General features: G+C 51.1%; 1 protein-coding gene across 3 annotated transcripts in view; it reads left to right on the forward strand.

Moving 5' to 3' along the window:
* Positions 1-2787: 2787 nt before the first annotated feature.
* Positions 2788-14615, forward strand: part of KDM4B (lysine demethylase 4B) — an 89971-nt gene continuing 78143 nt past the window's right edge. For all 3 annotated transcript variants that reach the window (XM_054175087.1, XM_054175089.1, XM_054175090.1), the window contains exon 1: positions 2788-2941. The gene's annotated coding sequence lies outside the window, so the exon portion shown is untranslated. The remainder of the gene's footprint in view (positions 2942-14615) is intronic.

Raw genomic sequence — 14615 nt, forward strand, 5'->3', positions numbered from 1 at the left:
TCAACCAGACAAGGCTGTTTCTAATCACACCTCTGACTGCAGACAGACTGGGACAAAGGTGCCTACTTTTGCTGGTTTTAACTCTGACCCTTTGAAAAATTATAATGTTAATATGTTAGGGAAAGAAAGAGAGAAAGAAAAATGTTTTCTAGGGTTGGTTTCTTGCTGAATTTGTCCTTTTGGGGTTTTTTTTGTACAATGTGCAAGTTGAAGTTCTCAAAATAAATATCTTTTCAGATGAGAGTGGGTGACAGTTTGTTTTATCTGCCAGCAGGTTTCCTGACCTGCAAGAGTTTGCATTTCCAGGATCACAGAAGGGTTTTGGGTTGGAAAAGCCTTCCGAGATTTGAGTCCAACCAGCAACCCAACACCACCATGGCCACTAAACCATGAGCCTAGGTGCCGTGGCCACACATTTCTTGAACACCTCCAGGGATGGGGACTCCATCAGCTCCCTGGGCAGCCTCTTCCAATGCCTGACCACTCTTGCAGCAAAAAAAAACCATTTTTCCTGATACCCAACCTAACCCTCCCCTGGCACACCAGAGAAATAAAACATGGAGGCTTGCATCCACCAGTGCAGGTGGAGCAAATGAAGAAAGCATAAAGGTGGGAAGCTGAGCAGCAGTCTGCTCTCTGAGTTGGTTTGAAGGTTGCTGTTAACATCAAACACTTCCAATTTCAGGTATTTAAATTTCATTGGCAATCACAGAATCACTTTGGCTGGAAAAGACCTTTTGAGTCTTGACCCTTATCCCACCCCTCCTAGGTCACCACAGAACCACGGCCCTCAGCACCACAGCTACAAGGCTTTGAAACCCCTCCAGGGGGGATGATTCAACCACATCTCTGGGCAGCCTGTTCCAGGGCTTTAAGATGTCTTTCTCCACTCTTTATTCTGCATTGTGATGAACTGGGGGTGTCTGGGTGAAGCTGGCAAGTTGTGTGTGTGTTTAAATCGAAGGAACCTCTTGCAATGACTTCCTCAGCCTGTTGCTTTTGTTACTATTTGGAAGGCAAACTTTGTTTTCCTACATAGGTTTGAGTCTGCTGTGGAGTTTTAGTGTTTGCTTATGATCAGTTAAGAGTTTTGCTCTGCAAATTGGACACTTTGGGGCTCGTAGGTGTCAACATAAAGCTCTGCTAGGAAACTGCTATAAAGTGAGCTGGTGTGTGGCTTTGGAGGGGAAGGCATTGTGTGTTTTAGTAGTGGAGATGCTTTAGGGTTTAAGGGTGGGATGCTGCTTCCTTTCCCACTGTATGCTGGGAAATTCTGGAGTAAGCATCCAATGTGCTGGGGGTAAAATGTTTTGTGGATAAGGAATCAGGAAGCAAAGATAACAATGTTGTGGGAAAAGCCCCTAACAATGTAAGGATCTTCTATTTTGGGAATTCCCATCTCACTTCCCAGCCAAGTGCAGAGAGTCTGTGCTCTGCACAGTTTAATTGAGCACAAATTAAAAAATGCCCCTGATAGTTCTGCAGCCTGGCAGCTTTCCACGGTCCTGTAATTGGCAGCCAGTTGGGAAAGAGGAGCTGTTGTGTGGATCTGGGGGCTGGGATAGGGAAAGTTTCAAGGTACTCATCGGGACTTAGGGCATCTCTGCAGGAGAAAGGAGAAACTGCAGCCGTGGGTCAGGTCCTCTGGCAGGAGATGCCAACCACCTGTCCCAACCCAGGCTGCTGGAAGAGCACAGCACTGCTGTGCCTTCCGTGGGGGAAGTGGGGATGAGGTGGAGGTAAATCCCACTGCTTGCTTGGAAAGACTGAATTGGTGGGGAGAGGTGGGTTCAGTGATGTCACTACCTGCTGGGTATTAGTTGTTTCAAGCTCCAGGCACGGGTTCAGAAGAAGCCTAAAGCTACCACCACCTTATCTCATCTTTTAATGTCCATTTCACTCAGTAAGTGCTGTGGTCCCTCGGGGCAGGAAGATGGGGCCAGGGCAAGAGGCAATGGGAACAAACTGGAGCCCAGGAGCAGAAACTTCACACTTCTTCGGTGGGAGGGTGCTGGAGCCCTGGAGCAGACAGCTTCCACCCCCAGCTGGCTCTTGTGCTGCTGGGCAAGCTGCTGCGGGTGACCCTGCACGGGGTGGGACGGGGTGACCGCTAAAGGTCCCTTCCAGGCCCTGCACCCCGCTCTGTCCCTGTGCCATCCCGAACACCTCTGTGTTACCGCAGGGGCTGGGTGCCGCCAGCGGCCCTGCTGCCCGCGGCCAAGGTGCAGCGCTGTGCGTCGGGCAGGGTCGGGTGAAGGGGTAGCGGCTCCCGCTGACCCTGCAGGGTCTGGCCGGGGCCGGCTCCCGCTGACCCCAGCCCTGCCCCGAGGCGCGCAGGCCGCGGGGGGCGGCGCCGGCCCCTCCCCTCCCCATTGGCGCAGGGCGGCCGCAGCCCCCCCCGCGCGCTGCTGTGCGGCTCCTCACGTACTCACCGCCTCGCGCCCCCGCCGGAGCGCAGAGCGGAGGGGCGTTGACGGACACCCCGCGCCGCCTATCGCAGCCCGCCTTCTCCCGCCTGTCACCCAATAGCAGCTGAGGGTGAGCCGCCGTCTTCCGACCGTCGGGTTCTATTGGTGAAGACCGACTGAACGACGTGCTCGCGGCCCGCGGCCCCGCCCGCTGATTGGGCGGGTGGTTACCCTCAGGAGCTCACCAATCAGCGGTCGCGCTCGGCTTGTTGTTCGGCCATCGGCTCCCCCATGGGCAGCAACCGCCGCCTTTCAACGGCGACGCGTCCAATCCGCACGAAGGTGGTGTCGGTTCCAGCCAACGAGCGGCACAAGGAGGCGGGCGGCAGGTGCTGGCCGCGGGGTGCTGCGCTCTCCTCTACGCCCCCCTTCCGCTCTGCCCCCCGCGCCGGGCCGCTCGGCGCTCCGCTGACGGCCAGCTCCGGGCCGCCGCTGCCACCACTGCCACCGCCGGGGACTGCCAGTGGGCCCAGGTACGGGAGTGACCGTTGCCTGTCTCCCTGCCTTCCTGCGTCCCTCCCTGCGGGGCCCTGTCGCCGCCTGCGGCTCCACCCCCGGGACCGCGGCTCCGGAGCCCCCCGCAGCTCGCCGCTGCCCACTCCCCACCCGCGGGGTGCTGGGCTCTGTCCCGCTGGCTTTCCCCGGCCCGAGTCCCATTCTCCAGCGCGTCTCCTCGGGTTTTCTTCTCGCTTCCGGACAGCGGCCGGCCCTCTTCATCACGGCCCGGCCCTCGGCCGCCACCGGGCCCCAACCCCGGGGAGCACCGGGACAGCCCCGTAGCGGCCCATCGCCCCCGGCTTCTTCACCCGCTTTGTCTCGGGGAGGCGTGATGGGAGTCGCCCCCTTCCTTCCCCGCCACCCCCGTGTCCCCACGTCGTGCATCCTCCCCTGGAGCTTCAGGCCCCGGCGCGGTGTCCGCGGTTGGCTCCGCGGCCGAGCGCGATGTGTCACCGCAGCTTTCTTGCGGGGGTGTGTGGGGGAGGCCCCGGGTGTTCCCTGACCCCCCCCGCCCGGGCGTACCGGCGGTGGGCGGCCTGGGGCAGTTGGTCAGCGCGGTCGAGGCTTTAGTTGCGGGATGGAGAAGGAAGCGGCCGCTCGGTGGTTTGCAGCGGGGATGCTGCCGGGGGGAGGTCTCACGGCGCTGTGCAACAGGCCTGGGGGCAGAAAAGCGATGGCGAGAGCCTGCCCCTGGTGACATCTTTCTTTTTTCCCCAGTCTCTTTGGGTTTTTTCTTTTTTCCTCCAGAAAAGATGAACATCTACGGCCAAAACTAGGCTGGTTGTGGGGGGTTTTTTTTGTATCTCTACTAAGCCTAGAGGTTAGTAGAATCACCCCTGGTTCTATGCTGAGGTCCTTCCTCTTGCCGAGCAGCTGGAGCAGAGACCTTGTCGGGTGTAAGTGAGGCTCTGAAACAGTTGTGGTCTGCAGAAAGCGTTTGCCCCGTGACTTGCCCCGGGTTTGAAGTTGCTCACTTTGCCCTTTTAAAAAGAAAGGATGAAATAAAGGATCTGTGAGGCCCTTTTGGGATGTTGTGTGTGGTAGAAGGGGGAAACTATTCAGGAAACCAACCCCTTATCTGAAGGAGGTGCTTGGCTTTCGTTCTTGCTTCGGAAGATGGTACCTGGGAACCAGAAAGGCTGGTTTGGACCCTTTTGCTTTTAAATGGTTAAAGCCACAAACTGGATTTCCTTTCAGATGTGTTCTTCAGGTTTTTATACCTTTGAACAAAAGCAGCTGTAGAGAATGGGTGCTGTTCAGGGCCACAGCCTGGTTTGGTGTTGCTGTTAAAGCCTGGAACGTTGGAACTTTGGTGTCTGACTGAGTTGTCTTTGTGCTGGTGCAGGGCAAACACATTATTGTGTTACATGAAGTTTGATCCTTCTGCAGTTAAGTGTCCTTTAACCAAAAGGAAGCAATTGGAAGGAACCCTGGTCTTCAGCAGCCTGGTAGTGGGGGGTTTTACCCTTTTCACACACAACAAATTACTTCTTAGAAACTTTCCCTTTTTTCTCTCTTCTGTTTCCTTTGCCTGTTTTGTTGAAGTCCACTCGATGAAGAGAACTCTTAGGGCCAGGCTTGAGCTGTACAGTTAGATCTCAGTAGCTGCATAAAGTAACTGCTGGAGCACCTAGGGGGTAATTGCTTTCTGACAGCAAGCTCCTAATTCTCAGGTTTCCCCTCTAATAAGCAGAAGATGAGGCAGGTAGTGTGACTCCTCTAGTGCCACCAGGAGTCAGTGGCTGTTTCTTTCTCATTAGTGGTAGGAGTTCCTCCTATGCAAAGTGTATGTAGGTGGATGTGCTCAAGTCCTTGCTCACAGAAACATCTGATAGGAAAATGCTGCCCAGCACTCACTGCTGGATTATTCTTTTCTTTTTTCCTCTTTTCCCCCCTTTGTTTTTGGTTTTGCTCCTTGAAAAGAGCTAATTCTCTGAACTGAGCCAGTGGGACCAGCTGGATGTGGTCTTGTTGTATAAAAGAGGCTGGTTTCAGATACAAGAAGTTAGGAGACATGGGTGAAAGAACAAAGTACCCAGACGTGACGTTCAGGGTTTGACTCTGGGCCTCTCTGTCTTAGACCTTCCATCCATAAGGGGTTTAGTAAGCTTTTGATGAGAAATTGATAGGGAAATAAAGACATTTTGATGGAGAATCCCCCTCCCTCCCCAGTTCCTCCAGACAATGCTGGTGGTTGGGCAAATGCAGGATTGGAACCCACTTAGCAGCCTGTTAAACCGAGCTGGTGGAGCAAAACGAAATGAAAACTGTTTCCAGTCCTGTCGCTGGAGAGAGAGCACAGAGTGATTGCTCTACAGATCGGCAGGCACTTGGGGCTTTACCTTGTCCGAGGCAGAGACAACTTCTGAAAGCTTTGAGCTGTTTCCATAGAAGAGGTCTCAGGAAAGGTTGTGTGAGTTGGGGAAACCAGTTTGTCCAGCCGTGCTGGATGAGCACGTTCACTCTGGGGCTGGGTTTTTATTGTTGGCACATTTATCAAGTGTAATGTGGCCCTTATTTTCTATAAGGATGCCCAGCTGGAACACCATAAACAATGTGTTGGCACTCAGGTAGCTGTAATTAGCCTTCAGAGTCTATCATCTAATTTGGGTGACTAGAGAAGTTCACACGTCCAGGAGGAACAGCAGCTCTGCCCTGCTGCAGGCTGGGACAGCCATGCAGCAGTTAATACATATGAAAAGCTTGGGGTTTTTTTTGCAGTGAGAAAGAGAAGCTTTATTTCCTTTCAATTAAAACCGAAGCAATCTAGCAGGGCTGCAGACTGGTGAATGTTTTTTCCACCCTTTCTGACTCACTTTTCTTTCTGCTTGCCCTGTGCCTGGAAGAGGATTTGCAACGCCTGTTACTGTCTGTCCGCTCGCTCCATCCGCGGCGTGCCTTGCCGTAGAGCATCTGCTAACAGCAAAGATGGATGACAGCTAAATATGTCACTGCAAGTGAGGGATTTGCTTAATATATTTGGATGCCATCAGGGCCCTGTGAGGCACTGTTGGGAGTGATTATTTGTCTCCTCCTGGAGAAGCCGGGGATGGTTTTGTCCCTTTGCAGCCGGCAGAGCCAAATCCTCCAGCAGGAATCCTGTGCATAGGTTTAGTGATGTTCACCTCCTGTCATTGTTCTCATGAAGTCATAGTGGGATTAAAAAAAGAAGAGATGATTTTTCCCATTTTCAGTGGGTTTTTTTCTAGTGAATGGCTCACTGCTTACTAATAATTTGTTATGTTCTTTTTCACATCTTCATTTTTTGGACCAAATGTTCTCTCCATCTTCTCTCCACTTGTGGCTACAGCCACTTCTTGCCGTGGCTGGGTTGTGGTGCTTCAAGGCATTTCTGTTTTCGTGGATCCAGTGATTCCTTTTGATCACTTGAGCAGTTCCCCAGGTAGGTGCTTGTGAGTGGCTGCTGACAGGGGAGAGCCAGGGTTGTATTTGGCTGTGGTTTTGCTGTGTCCTACTGGAGCCTGCCCGTGTCAGCATGGCACAGGCGACCTAAAAACTCTGCTGCTTCTTTACCGTTGCAGAACAAGGCACAGTTGCCAGTTTCTTAGGCAATACAGGCTTGGTCTTTTGTTTCCTAAACCCCTCTGATGGGACTATTGTATCTGAATACGGCCTGGGAAGACCATGTTGCAAGCTGATGGTGTGCAACGGTGATTTCCTGCCCTGTTCTGATCTCCCTTTACAATTTCCCATCCCCACTCAGAGTGGTGGGGGAGGGCTTTGGGAAGCCTCTCTGGAGTTGGTTTGTTTGGTTGTGTGCTTTTCTTGCTGCAGAGGAGAAGTTCATAAGAAGTTTGTCATGTCTGTTCTCGGTTCTGTGCTGGCAAAACAAGCAGCACAGCTCTGGCTGTGATGTGTGTGTTAACGTTTGGAGCCGTGGCTTGCAGAGAGAAGAATGGGATAAAACTGAGCTGTGGGAGATGAAAATTGTCTAAGGTTACCTTGGAGCTGACGTGGAAGGAGCTTGGGTTTCTCCCAGGTTTGACTTTAATTTAGGTCTTAAATTGCCACTCCTTTTTTGAGTCGCAGCCCTGGTTAAGAAGTGTAACATGGAAATGAAACGAGGTGGGAAATGCCTCACAGAAGGCTGTGGGTTGCAACCTGCTTCTCTCTGTGTCCATGAGGATTTGGAGCTACTTCCAGGTGCACCTAAGGATGGGTATTCCCTCAGTGCCCTTCTGGAGCTACAGGAGCTCTGTTATTCTTCTTGGTCCTGTCTTGTGCCTGCTGGCTTTGCCTCCTGCTTAGTCTGTTCCTGAGCAGATGATTTTCTGGCAATGCAGCTGCTCTTAAGCCTGGAATCTGGGTCAGTGTGTCACACCCACTCTAGGCAGGACCTAAAGCACCTTGTGCAAAAAAAAAAAGGTAATAAATACAAGCCAGGTGTTGATTTTTTACATTGGCTAAATTCTCAGAAGCTCCTGCAACAGGAATTTTGTTTGGTTTGTTGTGAATTGAGCTAACATTCTGAAGGAACCCAGAGGAGGAGTTGAGGAAGTTCCTGAGAGCACTGCTGGCAGGTTTGCAGGAGGGAATTAGCCCTCATTAAGGCATTAATCTGATACAGGAATTACCTTTTGGTACAAAGCAGCACACAAGGGCTCTGGGATGTGTACACTTTGGGATGAGAATTATAGCCTCCAGGTTTCTTTACAGCATCTCGAGGTGTCCATCGCTGCTGCACTGAGTTCAACTGTCACACACCAAGACTTTGAATTCCAGCTCAGACTGAACAGGAATACATGAGAAAAAGAGGTACTTTTTGACCTCACTTGTTCCAGCTCTGGGCAGGAGGCTTATCCTTTCACTGTGGTCCTGCAGTTGGACATGATGGGCTCCTAAGTTCCTATGAACAGGTTTCTTACCTTGTTGTATGGGAAGCGCCTCAGAAACACTGAGTCAGAGCAAGAAGTTCATTCAGGCACGCTCAAGAGCTGTAGTTTGTTAATTTTTGTTGTTTCATTTGGCAGCTTTGCAGTATTTTAGGTTGAGGATCAGATTATTTTCCCCCTTCATATTCTAGCAGAGAGAGCCCAGAGTAGTTTTGTTTGCCTGGCATCCAAGATCCAGAGTGACAGCAGAGCTCTGAAGAACCAGGGGTGGTTTTTTTCCCTACTTCTATATCCTTGCAGTAAATAAGTGAAGAGAATGCAAGACAGTGAAGGTAACCATTGTGTCATGTAGTAAAATTCAAGTTACCTCTACAGAGACAATCCAGAACCAGCTGCATTGATCTGTGTGTCTTCAGTATGATTTTACCTTGCACATTCATGAAGAGAGGGAATTTGAGGGGGGACAGGGGGTGCTGATTCTGAGCTTAGTCCAAAATAACCATTACAGAGGCTGTTGACTACCTTGCTTTAGGCCACAATAAACTGGTTTAATTTCTTAGGGATTCATTGCTTGTGAAGCACAGTTTCTGCTTTTTAAGTACTATCTGTGAGCAAATGGTTTTGAGTAACTGTAAGACTCTCAGAGCTCAGAGGGTGTTGTGAGGGGAGACTTCTATTTTACTTTAATGAGCCACATATGCTGCTTGATTGCACAGCACAGGAGGATCTGGGGAAGCCTTGTCAGATCTCAAGCACTGGAGATCTTCATCCACTCCTGCCTGTGTGGGAATGTTGCCTCTCTGTCCTCCTCCTCCCCTGATCTTTCCTCTGTTTACTTAAACCTTATGAAGGATATACAAAACTCAGAGCAGTTTGGAGGTTAGAAAGGTAATGAGCGGAGGGTGTAAATAATTGTTGAGGGGAAAAGTCTTAGCTGGAAGTTCTTGCTGTGATCTTAGAGCTGTTTCTAAGTGGGTTGAGCCACACCACAGGGAACTGAAAATGTAAAGAAAAAAACCAACCAAAAAACCACCCAAAAAATGTACCCTCTTTGACTAAAAGCTGTAATCTGATTCTGGGGAATCAAGGGGAAGAGAGGGAAGTTGTCTCAGCTACGCTCTCAGCATAAACTCTTCCCCAAACCCTCTTTTATACACAGTCCTGATGCTTTGCTAAAGTTTGGCTTTTGTTCTGCTTTTTGACAGTGGCTGATCCATGAGAATCTAGATGCAAATTTCAGTGTAATTAGCTGGCTTACTGAGAAAGGAAGTAGATGGGGGGGGGGGGGAAGGGATCTGCCCTCTGTGTTCCAGCCTAATTCAACCCCCAAAAAGCCATTTCAAATAAACACATGAGGTTTCCATTAATATTTGTACTTGGTAGCCAGATAATGAGTTGCAAGTAAATGTAAAGAATTCTTTCATCAACAGGACTCTTACCTTACTGTATGGGGAAATACTAAGGGAGTCAGAAGTAGCTGATTCAGGCACATTTAACATTCATCTTTTGTGGGGTTTTGTGGCACTCCATAGTTCTTTTTTTCAGTGAAGGATCAGGTTATTTTTTGCCTTCAAACTAAGTTTATTTTCAAGTTTGCCAGGGACTTGGAATAGTCTTGGGTGAGCTTTAATCTTGCTGGGAGGCTGTGGGCTGGTCCCAGTCCCAGCCAGGAGGCTGCAGGCCAAAGCCTGATCCCAGTCCCAGCCAGGCCTGAGGCTGGGGTCTGGAGGCTTGGTCCCAGTCCCAGCCAGGAGGCTGTGGGCCAAATCCTGGTCCCATTCCTAGCCAGGCCTGAGGCTGGGGGCTGAGGCTGGATCCCAGGTCCCAGCCTGGGGATGTGGGTCTTAAAGCAGCAGTTCCCACAGGATTTTCTCAAGAGCCTCTCTTGCAAAGAGCAGAGAGAAGTGAAAACTCCCCCAAAGGCCCTGGATCCAGGTTGTGCTGTGGTGCCCTTGGCTGGCTGATTGACTCTTCTCCGAGATCCATGTGTGTGGCTTCAGGCAGGGAGGTTGCTCTGCCTCCTCCCACTCTCCCATCAGTGCAGGACTTGGCCTCCCCTCCCTACAAATGGGCATAAATTTTGCTGTGAGGCTGCTGGAGGGCTGGAGCAGGCTGCCCAGAGAGCTTGTGGAGTCTCCTTCTCTGGAGACCTTCCAGCCCCCTCGCAGCCATTGTGCTGCTGGGCAAGCTGCTGGGGCTGCCCTGCTGGAGCAGGGAGCTGGACTGGGTGATCCCCAGAGGTCCCTTCCACCCCTGACCGTGCTGGGATTCTGGGCTGCTTTTTCTGTGCCAGAGGATGAGAGAATTTGCCACCATTGATGCTCCGTTTCCTGTTGTGTTGCGGGGTGCTGCCAGGCCCCGGCTGTGCTTTGACAGATCCGGAGGGTTACAGAGCAGGATGGAGGGCGAGGGAGGATTTCAGAGTCTGTTGTTAGGATTTAAAACCTTGCTTTAAGATGTGGCCTTTCTGTTTATCTTTCTAAAGAATCAGCCCAGTAGAATGCTTGCCTGAGAGCAGCTTCCTCCACTCAGGAGCAGAATGCACTCAGAATCTCCTCCCCAAAGAGTGAGCTGCTGTTTTCAGCCCTGAAATGAAGGATTTGTTCTATATTAATGATTTTTGTGCTGCATGCTGGAAACGACATCTTCTTTATGTCTTCAATTATCTAAGCTATTTAGATGTGCCTCATTTAGAGCTTCTCATTATATCTCCTCTTTTTTTCCCCCTCCCCCCTCTCAATATCTGGGACTTATTACACTTTGCTGCCTTGCTTTGGTGTGCTTTGTCCTCAGATGGTTTCCTGCAAGGGTGTATCATTCACTGTCCTTTGGTAGTGTAATGAGCTGTGGAAGTTCATTTTCTTAACTGCTAACAGCAGTTTTCCTTGGCGGTACAGGCGCGGCGATGTTTGTTGTCTGCATTGATTGGATTAAGAGTTCAGTGCTCTGTAGTGAAAGGGCGATCGGAGTGAAGAGCACCGGCAGCCCTCCAGCCCTTTGCAGGTGTCTGCAAACGCCAAACAGGCGCCGAAAAGCCTCTGCTGTGTGGGGAAGAGAGGCTGTGCCGGAGGAGGAGAGGTGGTTCTGTCTCCTGGAGAAGTTTTATCTGCTCAGATTTTGCTGGGACTGTGTCAGGTGGTTGAAACTTGCTGAGGCTGTGGTTCCAGGTTCGTCATTCACAGAATGGGTTAGGTTGGAAGGGACCTTCAAGCTCATCCAGTTCCAACCCCCTGCCATGGGCAGGGACACCTCCCACCAGCCCACCATGTCATTCACAGAATGGGTTAGGTTGGAAGGGACCTTCAAGCTCATCCAGTTCCAACCCCCTGCCATGGGCAGGGACACCTCCCACCAGCCCACCATGTCATTCACAGAATGGGTTAGGTTGGAAGGGACCTTCAAGCTCATCCAGTTCCAACCCCCTGCCATGGGCAGGGACACCTCCCATCCAGCCTGGCCTTGAGCACCTCCGGGGAGGGGACATCCACGACCTCCCTGGGCAATGATGGTGGCTTTGCCTTAGCTGCTGTGCATGTCCTACCCCTGCATGGACTTGTTTTCAAGCACAGCCACATAAGCAGTCAGCTCCCTGATCATTTCTTGCTGTGGCACCACAAATCATATTTGGCACGGGAGAGGAACAAATGGCCATGGACGGGAGCTCTGTCGCTTTCCAAGTTGGTACTGCTGTGAAGTTTCCTCTTGCTTCACACTGTGACCAGGGCTTTGTTTCTGCTGTGAGATTTTGCTGGCTGTGGCTCCTTTCCCTTCAGCAGGGTGTGATCCTGGTGCCAGCCTGTGTGGCCTCCACCAGTGCAGGCGAGCTAACTCGTGTGTTTTCTGCTCGGAGTTGGCAGCAGGTTGCAGGCTGTGCTCGGGGGGTGTGGGGGGGATGTCTCCTTGTGTCTTTTCAGCCTCTTCCAACACGACCCCAGTGCAATCTGGTGGAGCCACTGCAGAGGCTGTGTCCTCCTCTCACAAAATGATTTTTGGGGTGTCCTTGCTGCCTGTGGCTTGCAGGCTGTGGTTTGTCTACCAGATTTTGCACGCCTACTTTCTCCTGAGCTGCTGCAGACACGTGTCCCAAAGGGCCTTTTCCTTCAGCTCCTTGAGTTTTGGTTTCAAGGTTTTTAGCAGAAAAAACCAAAACCAACAGCCCAGAGCTCTTGGGGGAGCTTGATGGTGCTGCACCTTTGGAGAGACAGCATTTTGTTCTAAAGTGGCTTTGTACACAGTGGGGTTGGTGTTGGAGCAAGGCAGAAATTCACCTTTAGACTTGGTGCTGCCCTTAAAGCATTCTAAAGGTTTGGTTTATTGAAGTAACTAATAGTCCAGGAGGGCACATTTAAGTGTTCAGCAAGATAAAAGATGGTTTGGTAGTGTTGCTGTGTAAACAAGTGAGTCCTCTGTCATCGGTTCTGCCCTGGTTTTGCTATTCAAATCTGGGTTGATAACGGAGGGTTTGAAGCAAACCAGCAGGACTGGTTTGCTTCATGTGGGTGGGTGTGTGCCTGGGTACAGGGGCAGCACTTAGGGACAGCACCAAGGTCCAGTGCTGGTGCCTAAAAGCAGCTTCATTTCCACCAAGAGTCACCAGCTTTACTCCCTCAAAAGCAGAGGAGGATCATAGAATGGCTTAGGTTGGAAGGGACCTCAGAGATCATCTACTCCAACCTCCCTGCCGTGGGCAAGGATGCCTCTCAACTAGACTTGATTGCTCAAGGCCTCATCCACATTGTTCAATGCCAACCTGGCCTTGAACACCCCCAGGGAGGAGCCATCCACAGCCTCCCTGGGCAACCTGTTCCAGAGACTTACTACCCTTGTACTGAAGAACTTCTTCCTAAGATCCACTCTGAACCTGCTCTCCCTCAGCTTCAAACCAGGTGGTTAGTTGCTCTTTCAAAGAAGCAGAATGCATCCAGCAGAGAAAAAATGCCTTCATACCTCAAGAGCTGACAGAGGGCTTGGATTCTTCCTGCAGAATCATCCTTTTCAGTACTAACAGTGAAGAGGGAAGTTTGTTCACATTGTCACTGTCACCCTGCTGCATGGCAGAGCTGTGGATGGAAAATGCTCTCAGTGTTCTCAGAAGAGTCAGATTCAGCTGTGAAGTCTTCCTTGGTGGTGCTGGGCAGCTCCTTACAGCACTGTTCTGTGGAAGCTGTCTCCTGAAAGTCCCCCAAGGAAGCTGCAGCGTGGCTGGGCTGCTGCCACAGCCCTGGTGCTGTGGCCTCTTGTCCTCAGTGACAGCAGGAGCTGGGGAGGAGGTGACAGTAAACACTGCCACTGTTTATCCAAAGCACAGCACTGCTGCTGTGTGCAAAGTAAAGAAGTTCTTCTCTCCCAAAGCTGTCTCTGTAGCTTGGGTGTTAGGAGGTGCTTTGGGCTCCTCTCTGGCTGAAGGAGTTGAACTGATTCTCCCCTCCCATGAGCTTTGTGGCTGTTGTGTGTTGGGGTTTTTCTTTTTGCAACACCTTAACTAACTTAGTTAGCTGAGCATCCTTTGCAGCAAACAGTAGCTGGGATAGGAGTTAAGATGTTCCTTAGAGTCAAGAAATGGAGTTAAACACAGAAAAATGTTTGCTGTCTCTGCACTCCAGAGTTCCAGAGCACCATGGCTTGCTCTTGAGCCATGCAGACCCTCTTAGTTGATTAAGCTTTGCATGCAGCAGTGTTTGGCCCTCCTGCCCTCTTGGAACAGGGATTTTTGCTGTTGGCTCCCAGTTCCTTGAATAAAAACACCAGAAGTGCTGGAGATGATCTTCAGCAAAAGATGGGATCAAATGTAGCTTTGAGTAGTTTGTTTTTCCCCTGGTTGTGGGTAAAGTGCAGATAGTGGGAAGGCATCCCTGGAGCAGATGGTGCTGGCAAGGATCTTTCTCAGGCCAGAATTCAAGTTCCTTTCCCTGAGCCAGATACTCCTGATCAAGCCCAGTGTGCAGTGCTGCAGCGGAGCCTGGCATGGTGCTTCCTGCTGGGGTCAGCTTTGGGGGCATTTCTGGACCTGGTTTAAGAACAGCAGAGTGAGATTGCTTTGTGAGTGAGATTGCTTTGTGAGTGAGATTGCTCTTCTCACCAAGATTGCATTGGAGCAGGAGTTTGGGGATGGTTTCTGGTTGTATCCCACTTCTCCAACACTCACTTTTCTTCACCTTCTGCCTCTCCACCAGGATTTTCCTAGTCAACAATGTTTTCCTTCAGTAGCTGGGAGGAAAGCTCCAGCAGATGGATGCCTGGAGCTTATCAGCTTCTGTGCTTTGTCTCTGGGATGCGAGGTGCTGCTTCCTCTTTCTGTGTTGCTGCAAAACCTTTGTTCTTGTGGCTATGGACCAGCTTTGATTCTTGTCTAAAAATGCTGACCCTTCAAGTTTTTGCTTTATTTTTTTCCCCCCTGTATGGGCAAGGTGGAAATCACTTCAGGCATGGCCACCCCAGAGATGGGGAAGATTGGTTAAAGAGGCTTTTTGTTTGAAGACTGCAAGAATTAGGAGAAGTATTTGACAAGACCAAGTGCTGGGTTCTGCACTTTAGTCCCATGCAACATTCCAGGCTGGAGGTTATTCTGCCTCTTTGCTCTGGTGAGATCTCACCTGGAGTAGAGTCCAGCTCTGGAGCCCTCAACACAGGAAGGAGCTGGACCTGATGGAGCAGGTCCAGAGGAGGCAACAAAGATGATCATGGGGCTGGAACATCTCTGCTATGGGGACAGGCTGAGAAGGCTGAGGTTGTTCTCCCTGGAGAAGAGAAGGCTCCAGGGAGACCTTGGAGCTGTCCCTTAGGGGGCTACCAGAGG

This window comes from Dryobates pubescens, chromosome 31 (assembly GCF_014839835.1).
Source record: "Dryobates pubescens isolate bDryPub1 chromosome 31, bDryPub1.pri, whole genome shotgun sequence".
Lineage (NCBI taxonomy): Eukaryota > Metazoa > Chordata > Aves > Piciformes > Picidae > Dryobates > Dryobates pubescens.